This window comes from Macaca thibetana, chromosome 8, assembly GCF_024542745.1.
Source record: "Macaca thibetana thibetana isolate TM-01 chromosome 8, ASM2454274v1, whole genome shotgun sequence".
In the NCBI taxonomy this organism is placed as follows: Eukaryota; Metazoa; Chordata; class Mammalia; order Primates; family Cercopithecidae; genus Macaca; species Macaca thibetana.
This window is the reverse complement of record NC_065585.1, coordinates 18,246,982-18,271,730: the sequence shown is the minus strand read 5'-3', so window position 1 is coordinate 18,271,730 and position 24,749 is coordinate 18,246,982. Positions and strand designations below refer to the sequence as shown.

General features: G+C 37.7%; 1 long non-coding RNA gene across 1 annotated transcript in view; it reads left to right on the top strand.

Moving 5' to 3' along the window:
- Nucleotides 1-24,749, top strand: part of LOC126961717 (uncharacterized) — a 68,646-nt gene that overhangs the window by 4,342 nt on the left and 39,555 nt on the right. The window lies entirely within an intron of this gene.

The following is a 24,749-nucleotide window of genomic DNA, read 5'->3' as shown; positions in this document are numbered from 1 at the left end:
TCTGGAAAAACATGTTGGTTTCTAATGGTCTATCACTACAGTATCTCACTTTTAATTTTCATTTTCCAGATTTTTAAAAAAGAGAGACTGGAAAGAACATCCTTTTATGATTCTTCGCCTTTCATGTACCCTCTTCTTGGAAGTGTCCGTTTAAGGCTTCTGTGAATTTATCAATAAGATATTTGCCATCTTTTACCTACTAATATTCTAGAGAATTATTTGTCTTTTACGCCTGTGGAAAATACTGGTTAACAGTTGGGGGTTGTCTTCACTTTGTTTAATGACTTTTGATAGAGTTACTCACTGTTCCAGTTTGTTCGAGACTGAGGGGTTTCTTGGAACACAGGATTATAAACTGCTAAAACGTGGAAAGCCCCAGGCAAACCAGGGCAAGTTGTTTACTTTGTTTTCAATGACTATGCATTTTTAATTTTGACAAAACTGAATGTACTAATCTTTGCATTTATGGCTAGTGCTTTTTGTGTTCCAAAAATAATGCTTCATTTCCCGGATCAGAAAAGAACATATTATATCTTACTGTCAAAGTGTATCTTTCATATTAAAGTCTACAAACATCTAAAATAGAATTTTTTGTATATTGTGATATAAGAATGCAATTTAACACATTTTAAAAGTATATTTTATTAAGGTATTATCTACATAAAGTCCATCCATCTTAAGAGAACAGTTTTGTCAATTTGGGGAATTATATACAGCACTGTAACCTCCACCGTAATCAAGATACAGAATAATTCTCTCACCTTAAAGAAGTTTCATTGCGAGACTTCACTCCCAGCCCTGTGGCAAACACTGATCTGATTTTCATTCCTTTAGTTTTGCCTTTTTAAGGATTTAATTCTAATGGAAGATAGAGTATATAGTCTTAGATTTGACTTTGTTCGCTTAGCACTGTTTTGAGATTGATCATGGTATTTCATTACTTTTTATTAGTAAGTGGTATTTCATAATATAATATATCAAATTTGTTCATCTTTACCATTTGATTAGTTGGTACCATTTGGATTTGCTGTTTTCAGTCTGGGGCTATTATGAATAATGCTGCTATGAATATTCACATAAAAGAGTTTGTGTGTGCATACATTTCCATTTCTCTTAGGTAAATACCTAGGATATATGGTAAGTGCAGGGCTGACCTTTTAACATACTGCTGTACTGTTTACAAAATGGCTGTGCCACTTTTTTTCATACCAGCAATGTCTATACACTCTTTGTGTTCGTCCAAGAAATATTTTCTTAAGCTAGTGTTAAAATGACTTCTTCCATGTTTTCCTCTCTAAGTGTTATAGTTTTAGCTTATACGTTTAGGTCCCTGATTCATTTAAAATTTGTGTGTATAGTGTGAAGGAATTGTATGATTTTTCTTTTTATTTTGGGACATATACACAGCAGTTTCATCACCGTTTTTGGAAACGCGCACTTTCCACTCTTTAAATAACTTGGCACTTACGTTGAAAATCAATTTTCCATATAAGTGCAGGTCTATTTCTGAACTTTCCATTGATTTATGGATCTATCTTTACTTCAGTATCTCTCTGTCCTGATTAATGTAGCTTTATATTGCCTTGAAATCAGGTTGTATGAGTTTTAAATTTTTTTCCAAAATTATTTTGGTAAGTGCTGTGGTCTGAATGTTTGTATCCTCCTAAAATTCCTGTGTTGAAAGCCTAATCACGAATGTGATGGTATGGAGAGGTGGAGCCTTGGGGAGGTGATCTCATTTTGAAAGGGAACCTTCATGAATGGAATTGACACCCTTATAGAAGAGACCCCACAGAGCTGATTATCCCATCCACCACAGGAGGACACAGGGAGAAGGCGCCATTTCTATGAACCAGAAGGCAGCCCTCACCAGACACTGAATTTGCCTATTGTCTCCAGAAGTGTGAGAAATAAATTTGTTGTTTACAAGCTTCCAGGTTGACAGCATTTTGTTATGGCAGCCCAAACAGACAAAGACAGCTAGTCTAGATCTCTTCCTTTTCATGTAAATTTTTAAATAAGCTTACCAGTTAAAAACAATCTTGTTAGAATTTTGGTTGGAATTACCTTGAATCTCTAAATCAGTATGTAAAGGACTGCCATCTAGACACGGCTGACTATTACAATGGTTATCTCTGCATCTGTTTAGGTCCTTATTACTTCTGATTTGCAATGTTTTGAAGCTTTTTTTGTTTTGTTTTGTTTTGTTTTGTTTTGTTTTTGAGACGGAGTCTCGCTCTGTCGCCCAGGCTGGAGTGCAGTGGCCGGATCTCAGCTCACTGCAAGCTCTGCCTCCCAGGTTCACACCATTCTCCTGCCTCAGCCTCCCAAGTAGCTGGGACTACAGGCGCCCGCCACCTCGCCCGGCTAGTTTTTTGTATTTTTTAGTAGAGACGGGGTTTCACCGTGTTAGCCAGGATGGTCTTGATCTCCTGACCTCGTGATCCACCCGCCTCGGCCTCCCAAAGTGCTGGGATTACAGGCTTGAACCACCGCGCCCGGCCTTGAAGCTTTTTTTGTATAAGTGTTAGGCATTTTTATTAAATTTTCCACTAAGGATTTTTAATACTATTATAAATGAAGTTTAAAATATTTATTTTCTAATCACACATTAATAGAATATAGAGATGTAGTTGATTTTTGTATATTGGTATTGAATCCTGCAATCCTGCTAACATTTATTATTCTAGTGTATGTAGATTTTCAAGGCTTTTTTGCATACATAGTTATAGAGCTGGAAAATGAGGACTGTTTTGCTTCTATTCTTCTAATCTATGTGGGTTTTCTCTCTTTGTGTTGGTGGTGGCATTGGACTTCCAATATAATTTTAAACAGAAGTGATGAGAGTGGATTGTCTTGCCTTGTTTTGTGATCAAACATTGGGCTTAACGTATGATGTTAAATATTATGGTAGTTCTAGGTTTTAAACAGATGTTCTTAAATTGAGTAAGTTTCCTTCTATTTTTAGTTTGCTGAGTGTTTCTGTCATAAAATGGTGTTGAATATTTTTAAATGCATTTTCCACACCATTGATATAATGATGTGGTTGTTTACCTTTATTCTATTATTATGATGAAGTACGTTGATTTGTTTTCAGATTTTTAACAAATTTTGAATTTCTTGTCAAAAAAATCTTGATCATAGTATATTATCTCTTTTTCTATGTGGTTGGATTTGATTTATTACCTTTTAAAAAGGATTTTTATATTATGTTCTTGAGGAATATTGGTCTACATTTCTCTTTTAATGGCCTTGGGTTTTGAATTCAGAATGATATGGGCCTCAGAAAATGAGCTGGGAAATGTTTCCTTTTTCATTATCTGGAAGAGTTTGTCTAAGATTGGTGTTATTCTCTGAATCTTTGACAGAATTCATCAGTGAAGCCATTTAGTCCTAGAGGTTTTTATGTAGAAGATTTTCAATTTCAGACTCATTTCATTGAGGTTTCTTCATATTTTGATTTCTTTGTCATTTATTCTTAGTAAAGATTTTTTCGTGGCAACTTAGTTTGTGTTTTTCTCAATGTCTTTATTTTATCCTTATCTTTCAAGTAGAGTTTACATGGGTAAATAGTTTTAAGATATTGTCTTCTCTTCTGATTTCTATTGTTTTTATTGAAAATATGCTCATAGTCAAATTTTTATTTCTCTTCATTTATGATTTGTCAAGCTTTTCAAATCCTAGTTTTTATTGTTATAGCCAAGTATGAAAAACTTACGATTAGATTCATATTCTGCGTCTTTGGCAGGAATATCACAGGAGAAATGCCCTATTCTTTCTTTTCTTGACTTCTGTTAAATAATGTCCAATTTCTATTTGTTATTTTACTCTTGATTCACATTTTGCTTATTTCATTAATATGGTATTATCTTCCTCTCCAGAGTAAAGTTTCCTTTATAATTAATATGTATTTTGTGGGGAGTAATTTAGAACTACATAAATATCTCATTCCTCACCAAACTTTCCATATGTTCACTTGCTTATTAATATCTATGTGGATTCATAGCTTCCTATTTTATTCAATGTATAACAATGCACTACTACCATTATTTATTTTAATGCTCCAGTTGTCTTTAATTTAGCCAGTGGGCATCCCTTCAAGTTGGCTTCTCTGTCTTTTTGGTACATCCTTCTTTGTGTCTTTCCTTGCTTTCTGGCATCAAAAGATGTTTCAGGCCCATCGTATTTTTTCATGCTTTAGCTCTAATTTCATTTAGAATGAAATTAGAATTCATTCTAAATTAATTCATTTAGAAATGAATCAGCCATTTCTCCAATGAACCCTCATTCTTTTTAAAAAAAATTTTATTTTTAAGTTCTGGGGTACATGTGCAGGATGTGCAGGTATGTTACGTATGGAGACGTGTGCCATGGTGATTTGCTGCACCTATCAACCCATCACCTAGGTATTAAGCCCAGCTTGCATTAGCTATTTTTCCTAATGCTCTCCCTCCCCTGCCCCTTCCCTGACAGGCCCCAGTGTGTGTTGTTCCCCTCCCTGTGTCCATGTGTTCTCATTCTTTACAGTGAAGAATGTTATTTAGAAGTCATGCTCTGGGCCCTTTCATGTGTTCTCATTACTACTGGAGTGTCATTAGCCCCAGGATTTCCCAGTAGACAGAACAAGGGAATAATATGTGTGTATTCACATGCACACATATATGTACAAATACACACATTTAAATATATATTTACTTTTCTATCTATACATAGTGAAAATCATAAATATATATCTGTGGTAGGCAGAATAATGGCTCTCCAAAGATGCCCATATTCTAATTCCTAAAACCTGTAAACATGTTAGTTACCTTATGTGGCAAAAGAGACTTAAGGTAGTAGATGGAATTAAGCTTGCTAATCAGCTGCTCTTAAAAAGAGGAAGTTTTTCCAGAATTATGCAGGTACATTTAATAGAATTACAAGGGGCCTTAAAAGTGAAAAAGGAAGGTAGTGATGCAATGTGAGCATGCCTCACCTGTCATTGCTGGCTTTGAAGATGGAGGAAGAGGGCACAATCTAAGGCACCCACGCAGCCTCTAGAAGCTGAAAAGGCCATGGAAAAAAATGACATCTTGGCGTTTTCATAAAGAAATGCACCCCTGCCGACACCTTGATTTTAGCTCAGTAAGACCTATGTTAGATTTCTAACTTTCAGAAGTGTAAAATAATAAATTTGTGTTGTTGTAAATCATAAAGTATGTGATAATTTGTTAAGGCAGCAAAAGAAAAATAACACACCATTGATGTTTTAATTCCAATTCCATAGCCCATGTTCTACTCCAATTTTCTCCCGTTTTGTATTTATAACTACCGCTTCCAACAGTAAGATTCTTTTTCTTATTGTTTTTAATAAACTTATTTCATCAATCTCTGGGTATGTAAACAATCTCCCATCCCCACCTCCACCTACCCGTAAGCGTAAATTCTAACATTGAGTCACATTTATGCAAAGATAGCTGAATCCTGCTCAGGCTCTGACACCACATGCTGAACTGCCCCTTAATGGGCATATCTTCCTCACTCTGCCTGGGCTTTCCTTATCAATATCGAGTTCCCTTTCCCCCTGCATGAATGCCTTCTCACCCTGCTTAGTTCTAACATTATGTGCAATTTCTCACTCCCGCAATCTACTGTCTACCTTGGTTTGTCCCAACTGATGGCTTTTCAGCTACATTATTCAGAAAAGGTAAGTTAAGGAAAAGGAAAGCAGGAGGGAAAGAAAAAGGAAAGCATAAGGGAGAGAAAGAGAGGCTCTTTTCTATATTTTCTAGACAGCAGATGTTTTACTTATTTTATATTTTCTTCACTCTATGCTGCATTTTCTATAATTTCTTTGACTTTATGTTCCAGTTTTCTAACACTTTCTTTAACCATGTCTCTCATTTTTTAAATTCTTTTTTGTTTTGTTTTCTTTTAGTTTGCATTTCCCCAACAACCAGTGGAGTTGAGGATAGTTTATTATTTTTTAACACTTATTGGAATTTTCTCTTTTTTAATTGCTTAGTGAATATTTGCTGCTCAAATTTCTATTGCATATAAAACATTCTAACAATGGTTATCTCTGAATGATTGCACTGTGGTTGGTTTTATTCTCTTATTTATAACAATCCGTATTTTCTAAACATTATTTTATACTTGCATTCACCATCAGAAAATTACAAAATTTCAAAATAAAATAATTAAAAGTAGTTCTGTGACTTATTTCATACTTTCTTTTATGACAAAAACACAATGACAAATGTTGAAAAATGAGAAAGGATGGGATTTATTCTCTATCTCCTAAATAACTGGATCACCCCTATAGGCTTCCATTTTTCTTCTTCAAAGCCAGTAATATATTTTTATTACTGACTTTTGAATAATAATTAAAGCTGTTAAAATGTTCTATATCCAGAGATGCATGATGTTTTTTTGTTTTTTTTTTCTTTTTTAATTAATTTATTATTATTATACTTTAACATGTAGGGTACATGTGCATAACGTGCAGGTTTGTTACATATGTATACTTGTGCCATGTTGGTGTGCTGCACACATCAACTCGTCATTTACATCAGGTATAACTCCCAATGCAATCCCTCCCCCCGCCCCCCTCCCCATGATAGGCCCTGGTATGTGATGTTCCCCTTCCTGAGTCCAAGTGATCTCATTGTTCAGTTCCCACCTATGAGTGAGAACATGCGGTGTTTCGTTTTCTGTTCTTGTGATAGTTTGCTAAGAATGATGGTTTCCAGCTGCATCCATGTCCCTACAAAGGACACAAACTCATCCTTTTTTATGGCTGCATAGTATTCCATGGTGTATATGTGCCACATTTTCTTAATCCAGTCTGTCACTGATGGACATTTGGGTTGATTCCAAGTCTTTGCTATTGTGAATAGTGCTGCAATAAACATACGTGTGCATGTGTCTTTATAGCAGCATAATTTATAATCCTTTGGGTATATACCCAGTAATGGGATGGCTGGGTCATATGGTACATCTAGTTCTAGATCCTTGAGGAATCGCCATACTGTTTTCCATAATGGTTGAACTAGTTTACAATCCCACCAACAGTGTAAAAGTGTTCCTATTTCTCCACATCCTCTCCAGCACCTATTGTTTCCTGACTTTTTAATGATCGCCATTCTAACTGGTGTGAGATGGTATCTCATTGTGGTTTTGATTTGCATTTCTCTGATGGCCAGTGATGATGAGCATTTTTTCATGTGCCTGTTGGCTGTATGAATGTCTTCTTTTGAGAAATGTCTGTTCATATCCTTTGCCCACTTTTTGATGGGATTGTTTGTTTTTTTCTTGTAAATTTGTTTGAGTTCTTTGTAGGTTCTGGATATTAGCCCTTTGTCAGATGAGTAGATTGCAAAAATTTTCTCCCATTCTGTAGGTTGCCTGTTCACTCTGATGGTAGTTTCTTTTGCTGTGCAGAAGCTCTTTAGTTTAATGAGATCCCATTTGTCAATTTTGGCTTTTGCTGCCGTTGCTTTTGGTGTTTTAGACATGAAGTCTTTGCCCATGCCTATGTCCTGAATGGTACTACCTAGGTTTTCCTCTAGGATTTTTATGGTATTAGGTCTAACATTTAAGTCTCTAATCCATCTTGAATTAATTTTCGTATAAGGAGTAAGGAAAGGATCCAGTTTCAGCTTTCTACTTATGGCTAGCCAATTTTCCCAGCACCATTTATTAAATAGGGAATCCTTTCCCCATTTCTTGTTTCTCTCAGGTTTGTCAAAAATCAGATGGCTGTAGATGTGTGGTATTATTTCTGAGGACTCTGTTCTGCTCCATTAGTCTATATCTCTGTTTTGGTACCAGTACCATGCTGTTTTGGTTACTGTAGCCTTGTAGTATAGTTTGAAGTCAGGTAGTGTGATGCCTCCAACTTTGTTCTTTTGACTTAGTATTGTCTTGGAGATGCGGGCTCTTTTTTGGTTCCATATGAACTTTAAAGCAGTGTTTTCCAATTCTGTGAAGAAACTCATTGGTAGCTTGATGGGGATGGCATTGAATCTATAAATTACCTTGGGCAGTATGGCCATTTTCACGATATTGATTCTTCCTATCCATGAGCATGGTATGTTCTTCCATTTGTTTGTGTCCTCTTTTATTTCGCTGAGCAGTGGTTTGTAGTTCTCCTTGAAGAGGTCCTTTACATCCCTTGTCAGTTGGATTCCTAGGTATTTTATTGTCTTTGAAGCAATTGTGAATGGAAGTTCATTCCTGATTTGGCTCTCTGTTTGTCTGTTACTGGTGTATAAGAATGCTTGTGATTTTTGCACATTAATTTTGTATCCTGAGACTTTGCTGAAGTTGCTTATCAGCTTAAGGAGATTTTGGGCTGAGACAATGGGGTTTTCTAAATATACAATCATGTCATCTGCAAACAGGGACAATTTGACTTCTTCTTTTCCTAACTGAATACCCTTGATTTCTTTCTCTTGCCTAATTGCCCTAGCCAGAACTTCCAACACTATGTTGAATAGGAGTGGTGAGAGAGGGCATCCCTGTCTTGTGCCAGTTTTCAAAGGGAATTTTTCCAGTTTTTGCCCATTCAGTATGATATTGGCTGTGGGTTTGTCATAAATAGCTCTTATTATTTTGAGTACGTTCCATCAATACCGAATTTATTGAGCGTTTTTAGCATGAAGGGCTGTTGAATTTTGTCAAAAGCCTTTTCTGCATCTATTGAGATAATCATGTGGTTCTTGTCTTTGGTTCCGTTTATATGCTGGATTATGTTTATTGATTTGCGAATGTTGAACCAGCCTTGCATCCCAGGGATGAAGCCCACTTGATCATGGTGGATAAGCTTTTTGATGTGTTGCTGAATCCGGTTTGCCAGTATTTTATTGAGGATTTTTGCATCGATGTTCATCAGGGATATTGGTCTAAAATTCTCTTTTTTTGTTGTGTCTCTGCCAGGCTTTGGTATCAGGATGATGTTGGCCTCATAAAATGAGTTAGGGAGGATTCCCTCTTTTTCTATTGATTGGAATAGTTTCAGAAGGAATGGTACCAACTCCTCCTTGTACCTCTGGTAGAATTCAGCTGTGAATCCATCTGGTCCTGGACTTTTTTTGGTTGGCAGGCTATTAATTATTGCCTCAATTTCAGAGCCTGCTATTGGTCTATTCAGGGATTCCACTTCTTCCTGGTTTAGTCTTGGAAGAGTGTAAGTGTCCAGGAAATTATCCATTTCTTCTAGATTTTCCAGTTTATTTGCGTAGAGGTGTTTATAGTATTCTCTGATGGTAGTTTGTATTTCTGTGGGGTCGGTGGTGATATCCCCTTTATCATTTTTAATTGCGTCGATTTGATTCTTCTCTCTTTTCTTCTTTATTAGTCTTGCTAGTGGTCTGTCAATTTTGTTGATCTTTTCAAAAAACCAACTCCTGGATTCATTGATTTTTTGGAGGGTTTTTTGTGTCTCTATCTCCTTCAGTTCTGCTCTGATCTTAGTTATTTCTTGCCTTCTGCTAGCTTTTGAATGTGTTTGCTCTTGCTTCTCTAGTTCTTTTAATTGCGATGTTAGAGTGTCAATTTTAGATCTTTCCTGCTTTCTCTTGTGGGCATTTAGTGCTATAAATTTCCCTCTACACACTGCTTTAAATGTGTCCCAGAGATTCTGGTATGTTGTATCTTTGTTCTCATTGGTTTCAAAGAACATCTTTATTTCTGCCTTCATTTCGTGATGTACCCAGTAGTCATTCAGGAGCAGGTTGTTCAGTTTCCATGTAGTTGAGCGGTTTTGATTGAGTTTCTTAGTCCTGAGTTCTAGTTTGATTGCACTGTGGTCTGAGAGACAGTTTGTTATAATTTCTGTTCTTGTACATTTGCTGAGGAGTGCTTTACTTCCAATTATCTGGTCAATTTTGGAGTAAGTACGATGTGGTGCTGAGAAGAATGTATATTCTGTTGATTTGGGGTGGAGAGTTCTATAGATGTCTATTAGGTCTGCTTGCTGCAGAGATGAGTTCAATTCCTGGATATCCTTGTTAACTTTCTGTCTCGTTGATCTGTCTAATGTTGACAGTGGAGTGTTAAAGTCTCCCATTATTATTGTATGGGAGTCTAAGTCTCTTTGTAAGTCTCTAAGGACTTGCTTTATGAATCTGGGTGCTCCTGTATTGAGTGCATATATATTTAGGATAGTTAGCTCTTCCTGTTGAATTGATCCTTTTACCATTATGTAATGGCCTTCTTTGTCTCTTTTGATCTTTGATGGTTTAAAGTCGGTTTTATCAGAGACTAGTATTGCAACCCCCGCTTTTTTTGTTCTCCATTTGCTTGGTAAATCTTCCTCCATCCCTTTATTTTGAGCCTATGTATGTCTCTGCATGTGAGATGGTTCTCCTGAATACAACAGACTGATGGGTCTTGACTCTTTATCCAGTTTGCCAGTCTGTGTCTTTTAATTGGAGCATTTAGTCCATTTACATTTAAGGTTAAGATTGTTATGTGTGAACTTGATCCTGCCATTATGATATTAACTGGTTATTTTGCTCGTTAGTTGATGCAGTTTCTTCCTAGCCTCGATGGTCTTTACATTTTGGCATGTTTTTGCAATGGCTGGTACCAGTTGTTCCTTTCCATGTTGAGTGCTTCCTTCAGGGTCTCTTGTAAGGCAGGCCTAGTGGTGACAAAATCTCTAAGCATTTGCTTATCTGTAAAGGATTTTATTTCTCCTTCACTTATGAAACTTAGTTTGGCTGGATATGAAATTCTGGGTTTAAAATTCTTATCTTTAAGAATGTTGAATATTGGCCCCCACTCTCTTCTGGCTTGTAGAGTTTCTGCCGAGAGATCTGCTGTTAGTCTGATGGGCTTCCCTTTGTGGGTAACCCGACCTTTCTCTCTGGCTGCCCTTAAGATTTTTTCCTTCATTTCAACTTTGGTGAATCTGGCAATTATGTGTCTTGGAGTTGCTCTTCTCGAGGAGTATCTTTGTGACGTTCTCTGTATTTCCTGGATTTGAATGTTGGCCTGCCCTACTAGGTTGGGGAAGTTCTTCTGGATGATATCCTGAAGAGTGTTTTCCAACTTAGTTCCATTTTCTCCCTCACTTTCAGGCACCCCAATCAGACGTAGATTTGGTCTTTTTACATAATCCCATACTTCTTGCAGGCTTTGTTCATTTCTTTTTCTTCTTTTTTCTTTTGGTTTCTCTTCTCGCTTCATTTCATCCATTTGATCCTCAATCGCTGATACTCTTTCTTCCAGTTGATCGAGTTGGTTACTGAAGCTTGTGCATTTGTCACGTATTTCTCGTGTCATGGTTTTCATCTCTTTCATTTCGTTTATGACCTTCTCTGCATTAATTACTCTAGCCATCAATTCTTCCACTTTTTTTTCAAGATTTTTAGTTTCTTTGCACTGGGTACGTAATTCCTCCTTTAGCTCTGAGAAATTTGATGGACTGAAGCCTTCTTCTCTCATCTCATCAAAGTCATTCTCCGTCCAGCTTTGATCCGTTGCTGGCGATGAGCTGCGCTCCTTTGCCGGGGGAGATGCGCTCTTATTTTTTGAATTTCCAGCTTTTCTGCCCTGCTTTTTCCCCATCTTTGTGGTTTTATCTGCCTCTGGTCTTTGATGATGGTGATGTACTGATGGGGTTTTGGTGTAGTGTCCTTCCTGTTTGATAGTTTTCCTTCTAACAGTCAGGACCCTCAGCTGTAGGTCTGTTGGAGATTGCTTGAGGTCCACTCCAGACCCTGTTTGCCTGGGTATCAGCAGCAGAGACTGCAGAAGATAGAATATTTCTGAACAGCGAGTGTACCTGTCTGATTCTTGCTTTGGAAGCTCCCACTCAGGGGTGTACTCCACCCTGTGAGGTGTGGAGTGTCAGACTGCCCCTAGTGGGGGATGTCTCCCAGTTAGGCTACTCAGGGGTCAGGGACCCACTTGAGCAGGCAGTCTGTCCCTTCTCAGATCTCAACCTCCATGTTGGGAGATCCACTGCTCTCTTCAAAGCTGTCAGACAGAGTCGCTTGTGTCTGCAGAGGTTTCTGTTGCATTTGTTATTGTTTACTGTGCCCTGTCCCCAGAGGTGGAGTCTACAGAGACAGGCAGGTTTCCTTGAGCTGCTGTGAGCTCCACCCAGTTCGAGCTTCCCAGTGGCTTTGTTTACCTACTTAAGCCTCAGCAATGGCGGGCGCCCCTCCCCCAGCCTGGCTGCTGCCTTGCTGCCAGATCACAGACTGCTGTGCTAGCAATGAGGGAGGCTCCGTGGGTGTGGGACCCTCCCGGCCAGGTGTGGGATATGATCTCCTGGTGTGCCTGTTTGCTTACAGCGCAGTATTGGGGTGGGAGTTACCCGATTTTCCAGGTGTTGTGTGTCTTAGTTCCCCTGGCTAGGAAAAGGGATTCCCTTCCCCCTTGCGCTTCCCAGGTGAGGCAATGCCTCGCCCTGCTTCAGCTCTCGCTGGTCGGGCTGCAGCAGCTGACCAGCACCGATGGTCCGGCACTCCCCAGTGAGATGAACCCAGTATCTCAGTTGAAAATGCAGAAATCACCGGTCTTCTGTGTCGCTCGCGCTGGGAGTTGGAGACTGGAGCTGTTCCTATTCGGCCATCTTGCTCCGCCCCCGATGTTTGATTTTCATGAGGTCTTATGAGAATGTTACTGCCAGATTGCCAATAAAATGTTGGTCTTTTCATGAAATGTATCACATTATTTAATGGATTCAACCTGTTGTCCCTGGCATTCAATAGATTAATTTTGTTTTTATTGGTTTCTGACCAACACCATCCCCAATACTTGAAGCTACACACTGCCCATAAAGGATTATTTTTACGCAAGAATATCACCAAGATTAAAAAACGGAGTGGGTGGGGAAATTTAAAGGAGGTAAGATATAGTTAGAGCTCCAGCTGGAGTGATCAATAGTAATCTACATTTCACTTGTTTTTATTCTCACTTCTCTCACTATCCTGTCATCTCTACATATCTCTTTTTGCAGATTATAGCATTGTTTTGGTTTACAGGTGACTCAAATTTTGAAGGTGATTTTAGCTAAAAAAAAAAAAAAAAAAAAAAAAAGAAAAAAAGAAAAAAAAAGCCACACGGGGACCATGTACTATGCACTATGCTGTTGAGAAGTCAAGGACAGATTCTAGAAAACAAGAGGGAGAATGGGGAAAGGGGGGAGCTAGGGCTTGGCATTAGGCACACCTGAATCCCAGCTCCACTGCATCCTGCCTCCATTTCCTTGGGGCACTTATTTAATCTTTGATCACAGTTTCCTCATCTATAAAATGGTGACTAAAATTAACTGATTAATTTCTTCATTAATTCAGTAAGTATTGCTTGATCACCTACTATGTGTCAGTAACATGAGCTATTCAAAATATTAAATCAGAAGAAAATGGCACATTATAGGAAGTCCATAAATGCTAATTTCCTTCCTTTATATAAGAAAATAGGTACAGAGGACATTTGAATTATAATTTTCAGTTCCCTCATGATAACTTTAAACTGAAGTTATTCCATTATTGATCCATTAAGTTGGGTCTTTATGGTGAAAAGCAATATCTTATTATGTGGCAATTGACTTGGAAGTTTAATAAGTAATAACATTCACAGCCTCGAAAATCCCAGGAGAGAAATGATGCAGAATGCAATTGAGATGTTCTCTGTCAATTTATTTAGTGGCCATTGAGAGGTAGGCATGAAGTTTTAAATAAAGTGTTCTGCACAATACCTTGCATATACCAAACAACCCAATATTTGAAATTATCATCCTCATCTTACTCATTTAAATAGGGTCCTTTAATCTGAAACCTGGAAATGATAAAAGAATCATATAATCAGTGTTTCTTCACTCTAAGTCTATTACATATTGTGATAAACAATAAAAATCACTCCTATGCACCACACACACACACACACACACACACACACACACACGTTCATCTCAAAATTAGGATATATTTTCTTTGGGATTGCGAGGCAGTAGTACCTGAAATAAGCCTCATTCATAATCACTGTATTTGCCATCTGCTTCCACCAATTAAGATACAGTTTGTGATAAAGGTAGTGACTTTTTCCAAAACATAAAATTGTATCTGAATATTAATCCAATGTTTTTTCTGAACGTGTAGGCTGAAGAATCACTGATATGGCTAATTTCCAGATATTGGGAATCTGGAAGTCAAAGCCCAAAGAGGAGACAGGACCTGCCCAAGTATACACAGCTTGTTGTTGACAGAACCAGAACAAGACATAGTTCTCTTTTCTTCCAGAAAAGCGCTGCTGGCTCCATTTCTCACTCCTGTCTTCCTTTGGATAGAGGAAAATGATAATGAAACCTAGCATAATGCCTATCTCAACTTCAGAAATTTTCCTCAAATAATTGAATCAGTAGGTTTGAAGTTGCTTGGGAATCATTATGTTAGACCTGAGACAGAAATAGCCAATCCCTTGGTTGAAACGTGTTACATTTAAATTGATACTGCTTTTCCCCAGTGTGCAATTAGGAAAGACAAAGACCTACTTCTGTAAATGTTGTTAAGGGAAAATGGAGCAGGTGTCTCCTTTCTTTCGTTTCTCTGGGTCAGTTGTACCCCTGAAGTCTCTCTCTGTTTAAATGTCTATTGTTGTTCTCGGTTGCCAGGGATGATTCTCCCAGTGGTTGCTGAGGATTGCTTTAGGTGAAAAGATAAATTCACAAGGCCAGGGAAAGGGGCAACCTCAAATGTGCCAGACACTTCCCATACACTGGCTCCTTCAGGCTTCACAACTACCCTGCAGGCCACACATTATGTTTCCTGTATGTATTCCTTCATCCATTTATCTAATACAATATTATTTAATGCCCATTAAATTCCAGCATTTTGGAAGCAGTAATGAGACTGAATAAAAGAGACGCTGTCCCTGTCTCTGTGGATCTTCCTTTCTGGCAGAAGAACTGGACAGTAAATGAATAATTAAATACAATTTTCACTGTCAACCCCATTTTACAGATTAGGAGACTGAGGCTTAGTTGATTAAAGTACCTTGCGTGAGCCGTTCACCAATTAATCAGGAGAATGTAAGGTCCACAGCTTGCCCATGTTCCACTGCACTGACCCTTAGCATTATGTTTCCAGAGAGAATGAACAGATAGGAATCTCAAAGGGTCACTTCCTTTCAGAACACAAAGAGGGCTGAGCCATCACCAACAAACACAGGCAAATGCAGAGCACCAACAGCCTGAGGTAAAAACCACCACAGGATACTCGCAGTTTCCTTTTTTTTTTTTTTTTAACAGAACTCTCCAGTAGCCTTTTAATTTTATTTTATTTTTAATAGACTTTATTTTTTAGAGCAGTCTTAGGTTCATAGCAAATTTAGGCAGAAAGTACCAAGAACCACACGTGATGGCTTCCCCTACCATCAACATTCTGCACCACAGAGGTACATTTGTTACAACTGATGAACCTACGTTGACACATCGTTATTACCCAAAGTCTATAGTTCACACAAGGGTTCACTGTTAGGTGAGTGAACCTTAACATGAACTGAGTGAACCCTAATGTGAATTATCTCTTAAACTAGGGTTGCATATTCTATGGTGATATGGTTTGGCTTTATGTCCCCACCCAAATCTCATCTCGAATTGTAATCCCCACATGTCAAGGAAGGGAGGTGATCGGATCATGGGGGCAATTTCCCCCACACTGATCTCACGATAGTGAGTGAGTTCTCATGAGATCTGATAGTTTTATAAGCATCTGGCATTTACCCTGCTTGCACTTCTCTCTCATGCCACCATGTGAAGAAGATCCTTGCTTCCCCTTCTCCTTCCACCATAGTTGTAAGTATCCTGAGGCCTCCCCAGCCATATTAAACTGTGAGTCAAATAAACCTCCTTTGTTTATAAATTACCCAGTATCGGTTAGTATCTTTATAGCAGTGTGATAATGGACTAATACATATGGATTTGGGCAAATGTATAATCACATGTATGGACCATTATAATATGAAACAGAGTAGTTTCACTGCCCTGAAAATCCTCTTTACTCCATCTATTCATTTCTTCCTCCTCCTTGATGCTGGAAATCCACTGATCTTTTACTATGTCATAGTTTTGTCTTTTTCCAGAATATTGTAAAGTTGGAGTCTACAATATGTAGCCTTTTCAGATTGGTTTCTTTCACTTAGTAATTTGCAGGTTTCCTCCATGTATTTTCATGACTTCGTAGCTCATTTCTTTATAGTGCTGAATAGTACTATATTGTGTAGATGTGTAGCTCTGCACAATTTTAATTCTGTTTGCCCCAACAATTACCTTTGCAATTAAGAGCACCAGCTCAACTAAGGTGAGTTTAAACAGAAGACACACACACAATAAAATCTAAAAAGGAATGAAATAAAAAGGGAAGCAATCTGAAAAGGGAGAGTGCTGGGAGCCCAAAACACACATTTTACACATTACATAATTTCTGAGAGCCTCATATTTCTCACCTGTGAAATGCCTGTGGTAATAGTAACAGTCACTTCACACTGTTTCTATGGTGAGTAAATGAGCTGAAATATGAAGTCCTCTAGGAGGATGTTAGGCACCAATAGGTGTGTATGAGTCAGAGTTCTCCAAGAAACAGAACCAATAGATATATATGGAAAGGAGATCTCTTGGGGGTATTGGCTCACACAACCACAGAGGCAAAGTCATAGAGATGATAGGCTGTCTGCAAGATGGAGAACCAGAGAGGCCAGTAGTGTGGCTCCCAGGAAAGCCTGTAGCATGGCTCAGGGCAAGTCCAAAACCTCAGAACTGGGTAAGTTGACAGTGGAGTCCCAGTGTGAGGTTAAGGGCTTGAGAGCCCCAGGAGACCATGGATTCAAATACCGGAGTCAAGAAGCCAAATACCCTGGAGTCTGATATCAAGGGAAGGAGAAGAAAAAGAGTATCTCTCTTCTGCCTGCTTTCTTTTAGAGGGGCCCCCAGCCAACTGGATACTGCCTGTTCACATTGAGGGCAGGTTTTTCTCATTTCACTGACTCCCATGTCAATCACCTCTGGAAACACCTTCACAGACACACCCAGAATAACACTTCATCAGCCATCTAGGCATCCCTTGATCCAGTCAAGTTGACATCTGATATTAACAATTACAAGGTGTTTCTTTCTTTGCTCTTGAACATAGAAAACAGTCAATAGTGCTTTCTACACTAGGGTTCGTTCCTGTAGCCTTTACTGTTATGCACATGATGTTTTGCTTGTGTTAAAAAAGATCTGCTATTCCCTAGACTAGACCCTTTTGGCGTTTTTCAGACTAATGCTCTGGGGTGCATGTTTGTGGGATATAGCAAACATATGGCATATTTTCTCAAATTTAGATAAAGTTGTTTTGCTTCAGTGTACTTATTGCAAGCTTTTATTCAGAAACTTTTACACATTCATTTCCCCTGATAGGCTGAGTTTCTAGAAAGCCCATACTATATCTATATCTTATTCCTCTTTATGTTCCTGGTAAACAGCCTGCTACATATTGGATGCTGATTAAATATCTGCTAAACAGAGAGTAAAATTAGATTATTAAAGTTCAATGCAGACTTAATATAAACATCCTAAAAATATCTTTTTTTTTTCACCCCATACTCTAATACAGGGTTTCTCAACCTCACCACTATTGACATTTTGGATGGGATAATTCTTTGTCACAAGGCGCTGCCCTGTACACTGTGAGATGTTTAGCAGCATCCCGGCCTTTATCCACTAGAGACCAGTGGCAATCCCTCCCCTGTGTTGTGACACCCAAAAATGTCTCCAGACATTGCCCAAAGTCCTCTGGGGGCCAAAATCACCCCTGGTTGAGAATTGCTATTGTAAGATAACTTGTTAATCATCTCACCCACCATACATTTCCAATTAAACTTTTACCCACTCCACAAAATATCCTGACTTCCTTTTCTTATTTAGTGGTATGGACTCCCTGGAATCCCAATGACTCAAGCTTAAAACCCCAAAGACTTCTGTAACTTCTTTTTGCCTTTGTTTTCTCACATCAAATCAGTGGTTGAAAGTCTTGAAAGCTCTACACTCAGGCAGCTAGATAAAATAGTTACATTTGAATTCCAGAGAAGCAACAAATAACAATTTTGTGGAAGTATGTTTCAAACGTTGCAGGGGAGATATTCAAATTTAACTGTGTGCCCTGTGTTTTTATCTGCTAAGTCTGACAGTCCTATTCTATGCCTAAATTGCCTCTCAAATTCGTTCAACTTTTTCTTCTCCTGAGGTCAACATCTTAGCTCAAACCTTAATTATCATTTGCCTGGATAGTTCTGATGGTCTCTTTATTCATCAACAAGCTTTTGGCTTTAAGTACTATGAAACCTTGATGCTCCTGGCTAAAATGATAAGAAAATTTATTTTCTCTAAAATTTAAACACATCCATAGTGGTTCTAGGCATAACGGTAAGATTGCAGCTCAGCTTCTCTGCAATCTCTTGGTTCTTTATATCTCATGGGTCAGTCTTGCCCACTGACTGGTCCTCTCTTCTATGTGTTTCTTATTTTATTTTATTATTATTATTAGCAAAACTCCCATGTGTCTCCACAGGCCAAAACTCTAACACGTGTTCATGCTTAATCCATGCTTAAACCAATTCTTGGAAGGACCTCTGGAATTGTTTTGGCTAAGCAGGATCCAGTTCCTGAGGCTTGGGCTAACCTCTTCAGTACCTGGCTACATAGAAGAGTGAAGAAGCCAGAATGAAACTGAGGATTGATTTGAGAGGAATGGGGTGGGGAGATGGGATTTGGATATGTAACTGATAGTGCATTACAGCCTCCTAATTGGATTCTCTACTTAATGTTTCTATTTTTTCAAAGCATATTTTACTTTGCTGCCATTTATCTAATGAACATTTGTTGAGTATCTGCTTCATGCCAGATACTGATAGATACATTTTCCTAAGACACAAATCCCTGCATACTCTCCCACTCCGAAAGCTTCAGTGACTCTCGGGGCTCATCTAATTAAATATCCACTTGTCACCTTGTCACTCAAGGTTTGAATCCTGTGTTCTTTTTGACTCACACTGTGCTCAGCCAAGAGGCGCTCAGTGTTTTCTAAAGATGCTGTATGTTTTTCTGACTGCTTTTCCTTATCCTAATTCATCCTTTAAAGAGTATAATGCGGTCGGGCATGGTGGTTCACGCCTGTAATCCCAACACTCTGGGAGGCCGAGGCAGGCAGATCATGAGGTCATGAGATCAAGACCATCCTAGCTAACACAGTGAAACCCCATCTTTATGTACTAAAAGTACAAAAAGTTAGCCGAGCATGGTGGCGGGCTCCTGTAGTCCCAGCCACTCGGGAGGCTGAGGCAGGAGAATGATGTGAACCCGGGAGGCAGATCTTGCAGTGAGCCGAGATCGTGCCACTGCAATGTCACATAGCAATCAACCAGATTTTCACAGCAAATATTAACTGTGGGATTTTATAGATGTCCTATATTAGATCGCAGAAGTTCCCTTCTATTCCTATTTTTTGTGTGTTTTTATCACAACCAGATGTTGGATTTTGTCAAATACTGTTTCTACATCTATTGAAATGATCATGTGGTTTTTGTTTTTTATTCTATTGATATGATATGTTACATTAATTGATTAATTTACATATTAAGCCAATGCTGCATTTCTGGTATAAGTCTCACTTGGTTGTCATACACACTATTTAAAATATGTTGCTGGCTTCCATTTGCTACTATTTTGCTGAGGAATTCTGCATACCTATTCATAGATATATTGATTTACAGTTTTCTTTTCTTGTAATATTTTTGTCTGATTCTGATATTAGGGAAGTTTTGGCCTCATAGAATGAGTTGGGAAGTGTTCCCTCTTCTGTTATTTTTGGAAGAGTTCATGAAGTATTTATATTAATATTTCTATAAATGTTTGGTGGAATTTAACATTAAAAGCATGTGAGCCTAAGCTATTTTTGTGATAGTTTTGTTGTCATTGCTGTTGTATTTGTTTTGTTTTTTAATTAGTAATTCATTCTCTTTATTTGTTATGGGCCTATTCAGATTAACTTTTTCATTCTGAGTCAATTTCAGAAATTTCTCTCTTTCATCTAATTTGTCTAATCTATTGGCATACAGTTGTTCATGGTATCATTCTATAAATTTTTTTATTTCTGTAAGGTTGGTAGTAATGTCCCTTCATTTCTCATTTTAGTAATTTGAGCCTTCTCTTTTCTTCTTGGTCAATCTTGCTGAAGGTTTCTCAATTTTGCTTATCTTTTCAAAGAACCAACTTTTGGTTCTGTTGATTTTTTTTCCTACTGTTTCATATTTTTTATTTCATAAATGTATGCTCTATTTTTTACTTGTATAAATTTATGGGTTACAAGTGAAATTTTGTTACATGCATAGATTACATGCTGGTGAAGTCAGGGTTTTATGGTATGCATCACTCAAATAATACACATTGTACCCATTAAGTAATGCTGTAATCTTTATTAGTTTCTTCCTTCCACTTGGTTTAGGTTTAATTTGATCTTATTTTTCCAGTATCTTAAGGTGGAAAGTTAGGTTATTGATTTGAGATCTTATTATTTTAATACAGGCAATTATGGCTCTAAACTTCTGTCTAAGCACTGCTTTAGCTGCATTCTATATATTCTGGTTACGTTGTATCTTCATATTCATTAATTTCAAACTATTTCCTAATTCCCCATGTAATTTTTCTTTGATCAATTGGTTACATAGGAATGTGTTGTTAAATTTCCACATAATTTCCAGTTTTTCATGTTCCTTTTTGTTATTGGTTTCCAATTTCATCCTGTAGTTCTCAGAATCAAATTTAAATTTAATTCCTTTAAGATTTATTGAGGCTTATTTGGGGGGAGGTGGCTAGAATATGGTCATTCCTGGAGAATGTTTATGTGCACATGAGAAGGATATATAATTTGATGTTGATGATTGCATGTTCTATAGATGTTTGTTAGGACCAGTTGAAGATGAAGATTTGTATTCTTCATCTTCCATTTATTTTTTGGTCTGCTGCCTTGTTGTTCTATCCATTACTGAAAGCAGATTGTTATAGTTTCCAAGTGTTATTATTAAATTGTTTATTTCTTTCTTCATTTCTACCTGCTTCTGTTTCATGTATTTTGGTGCTCTGTGATGAGGTACAACCAATACTTTAAAAAAATCATTTAAAATTTTTTTATGGATACACAATATTTATACATATTTATGGTACATGTAATATTTTAATGCAAGCATACAATGTGTAATGAACAAATCAGAGCAATTGGAATATTCGTCACCTCAAAAATTTATCATTTCTGTCTGGGCATGGTGGCTCACGCCTGTAATCCCAGCACTTTGTGAGGCCCAGGAGGGCAGATCACGAGGTCAGGAGTTTGAGACAAGCCTGACCGATATGGTGAAACCCCATCTCTACTAAAAATACAAAATTTATCTGGGTGTGGTGGTGCATGCTTGTAATCCCAGCTACTCAGGAGGCTGAGGCAGGAGAATCACTTGAACCCGGGAGGTGGAGGTTGCAGTGAGCTGAGATTGCACCATTGCACTACAGCCTGGGTGACAGAGCGAGACTCCATCTCAAAAACAAAAACAAAAACAAAAAAACAAAAAAAAATTGATCATTTCTTTATATTGGGAACATTCCAAATCTACTCCTCTAGTTATTTTTGAAATATGCAATAAATTACTATTAATTTATAGTTAAACTTATAGTTTAAATGTATAATTAACTTATAGTTAACTGATGTTATATTATAGTTGCCCTATTGTACTTCCAAACACTAAATCTTATTCCTTTTAACAATATTTTTACACCCAGGACAGGAACTCATTCTCAATGAAATCCAGGACAGGATTTCATTTACCTTCATGGCTGAATAATATTCCGTCATGTATATATACCACATTTTTTTATCCATTTGTCCATTGAGAGAGACAGGTTGATTTCATATCTTGGCTATCGTGGATAGTGTTGCAATAAACATAGGAATGCAGCTATCTCTTCAATATACTGATTTCTTTCTTTTGCATATATACCCAGCAGTGAGATTGCTAGATCATATGGTAGTTCTATTTTTAAGCTTTTTGAGGAACCTCCATAGAGTTTTCCATAGTGGCTGCACCAATTCACATTGTCACCAACAGTGTACAGACATTTCCCTCTCTCCACATCCTCAGCAGCATCTGTTATTATTTGTGGTTTTGATAGTGGCCATTTAATGGGCTGAAATAATATCTTCTTGTGATTTTGTTTGCATTTCTTTGATGATTAGTGATGTTGAGCATTTTTTCATATACCTGTTGGTCATTTGTATGTCTTCTTTAGAGAAACGTCTATTCAAATCTTTTGACCATTTTGTAAATAGATTATTTGTTTATTGTTGTTTTGGGTTTTTGTTTGTTTGTTTGTTTGCTTTTTGCTATTGAGCTATTTGAGTTCCTTATATACTCTGGTTATTAATCCCTTGTCAGTTGAATAAACTGCAAGTATTTTCTTCCATTTTGTAGGTTGTTTCTTGGCTTTGTTTCCTTAGCTATGTCTCCTTTACTATCTTTCCTTTGCTGTTTCCTTTTCTATACAGAAGCTTTGTAGTTTGATGTGATCCCATTTATCCATTTTTGCTTTTTTTGACTGTACTTTTGAAGTCTTACTCAAGAAATTTTTGCCAAGACAAATGTCCTGAAGCCAATACTTTTTAATAAAAGAGAATAGAAAACCTTAGAAAGTATTTGTTGCAGTCCACTTAAGCACTATTTAAGTATTGTTTTAGTTTTGTGTGGGGGTGTCTGTGTACATATTATGATGTAAAATATAATTTTTACTGTAAATTTTCATCAAAAGTATTTGAAAGCCATGACTGCCAAACCCTAGTCTTTGCCTTTGGGCTGTCGTAGCCTGTACAGAAATCTCATCCCACTTCCCTCCTTTACCTAACCGCTCTTTTCATCGGCATCAGTTGAGATGATACTTCCTTGAAGAGGCCTTTCTTAATTCTACCTGACAAGACAAGTTAATTCTGCTGCATGCTTCCATAGCTCCCTGGACTTCCTCTATTGCAGAGCTTACTAGAATGATTTATCTCCCTCTCCTTTGCTCTACTGTAAGGCACGTGTGGGTGTGGATCATGTAAATCTTCTTCACTGCTCCATTTCTGGCAGCAAGCAGATGCTTGGCAAGTCATTCGTGTTCAAGGGATATTTACTGAGTGCATAACTGAAGCACAGAATGGTGAAAAATGATACTTGCTATATTATCAAAGATTGGTAAGTAAATATATTTACGAGAATTTACTGTGTGTTGAGCACTGTGCTAATTGCTTTACATGTCTTATTTTATTCAAACATAGTCATTTCATGAATGATATATTATGGCTGTTTCCATTAGATAGAGGGAAAACTGAGCCTCAAGTAGGTAAAGCAACTTTTCCAATGTTACACTGTACCATTTAGTAAAGAGCAAAGCAAAAATATTAGGAATTTAGGGGAAAAAATAGGAATTTGGGAAAAAGAGATGATAGTGGACTGGAAAGGTCAGTGAAAGCTTATTATAGAAGAGAAAACTGGGGCCTTGAAGAATGCTGAAATGTGGGGCAAGGGTTATGAGGCAGGTGAGCAGCTCATGCTTAGGGGTGGGGAGTGGGGAATTAGAATTCCTCTTATGGTTTGATTTTCAAATATGCAAACTCTCAGCACAGCATCAACACAGAAAAATAAAAAATTAAATTTCAAAACTCCCTTTCAAGCTACGCAAAGCAAAGCTGTATTCGACTCAGTTCCTTCTCACAAGATCATTGACAAGTAAGGCAGGCAAGTGGAATGACAAATTAGGATAGCTATCTGGTAAAGTGTTCCTTGTAATGGACTAAATTCACCTCTGGGTTTTACTGTTGAGGAAATATGAAGGCATTGCACCATCTAGTGGTTATATTGGACACACGGCTATTCTTTGCCTTCTCTGTTGGTCGTTACTGGCGTTCCCTGAGACAATGGAAATTCTTGTTTGCTGAAGGATCAGGACAAATCTTTGCCCTTCAAGAATCTCAAAGACAGAGGTGTGTTGATTAAACAAAAAAATGAATCAAGCCTTTCAAGCACTACGGTGGATGCAGATGTCTTGAAAGATCTGCTTTACTGCTCCAAGTGCATAGAAAATCTTAGGTAGATTTTACAAGAAAATTATTGGAAATGGTGCTGATCTTAAATTCAAGAGAGAGAAAATACCTAATAAACAACAGAAATAGACCTCAATGCCAGAGCTGTGAGCCACAGCTCGGGTCAGGATGGCTCAGGTTATGGGAATAAGTTGTTTCATTTGTTCCATTTCTTGGTTTTGATTAATTTTTATCTTCATTGTGGTTTGTATTTTGCTGCTTTTTGAATGCCTGGCAATTTTTACTGGATATCAAACATTGTGAATTTTACCTGATAGAGTACTGCTACGGTCTTAATATGTTTAACTACCACCCTCACCCCACCATCCTATTCATGGATTGAAACCTAATCCCCAATGTGAAGGTTTTAGAAGGTGAGGACTTTGGGAAGCAACTAGATTGTGAAAGCAGAGCCTCATGAATGGGATTAGCATCCTTATAAAAGAGCCACCGGAGAACTGCCTTGCCCTTCCCCATGTGAGAACATGGCGAGAAGTTGCCATTTCTATGAATCAGGAAGTGTGACTTCACTAGACACCAAGTCTGCCGCACCTTGATCTTGGACTTCTTAGTCTATAGAACTGTGAGAAATAAATGTCTATTGTTTATAAGCCATCC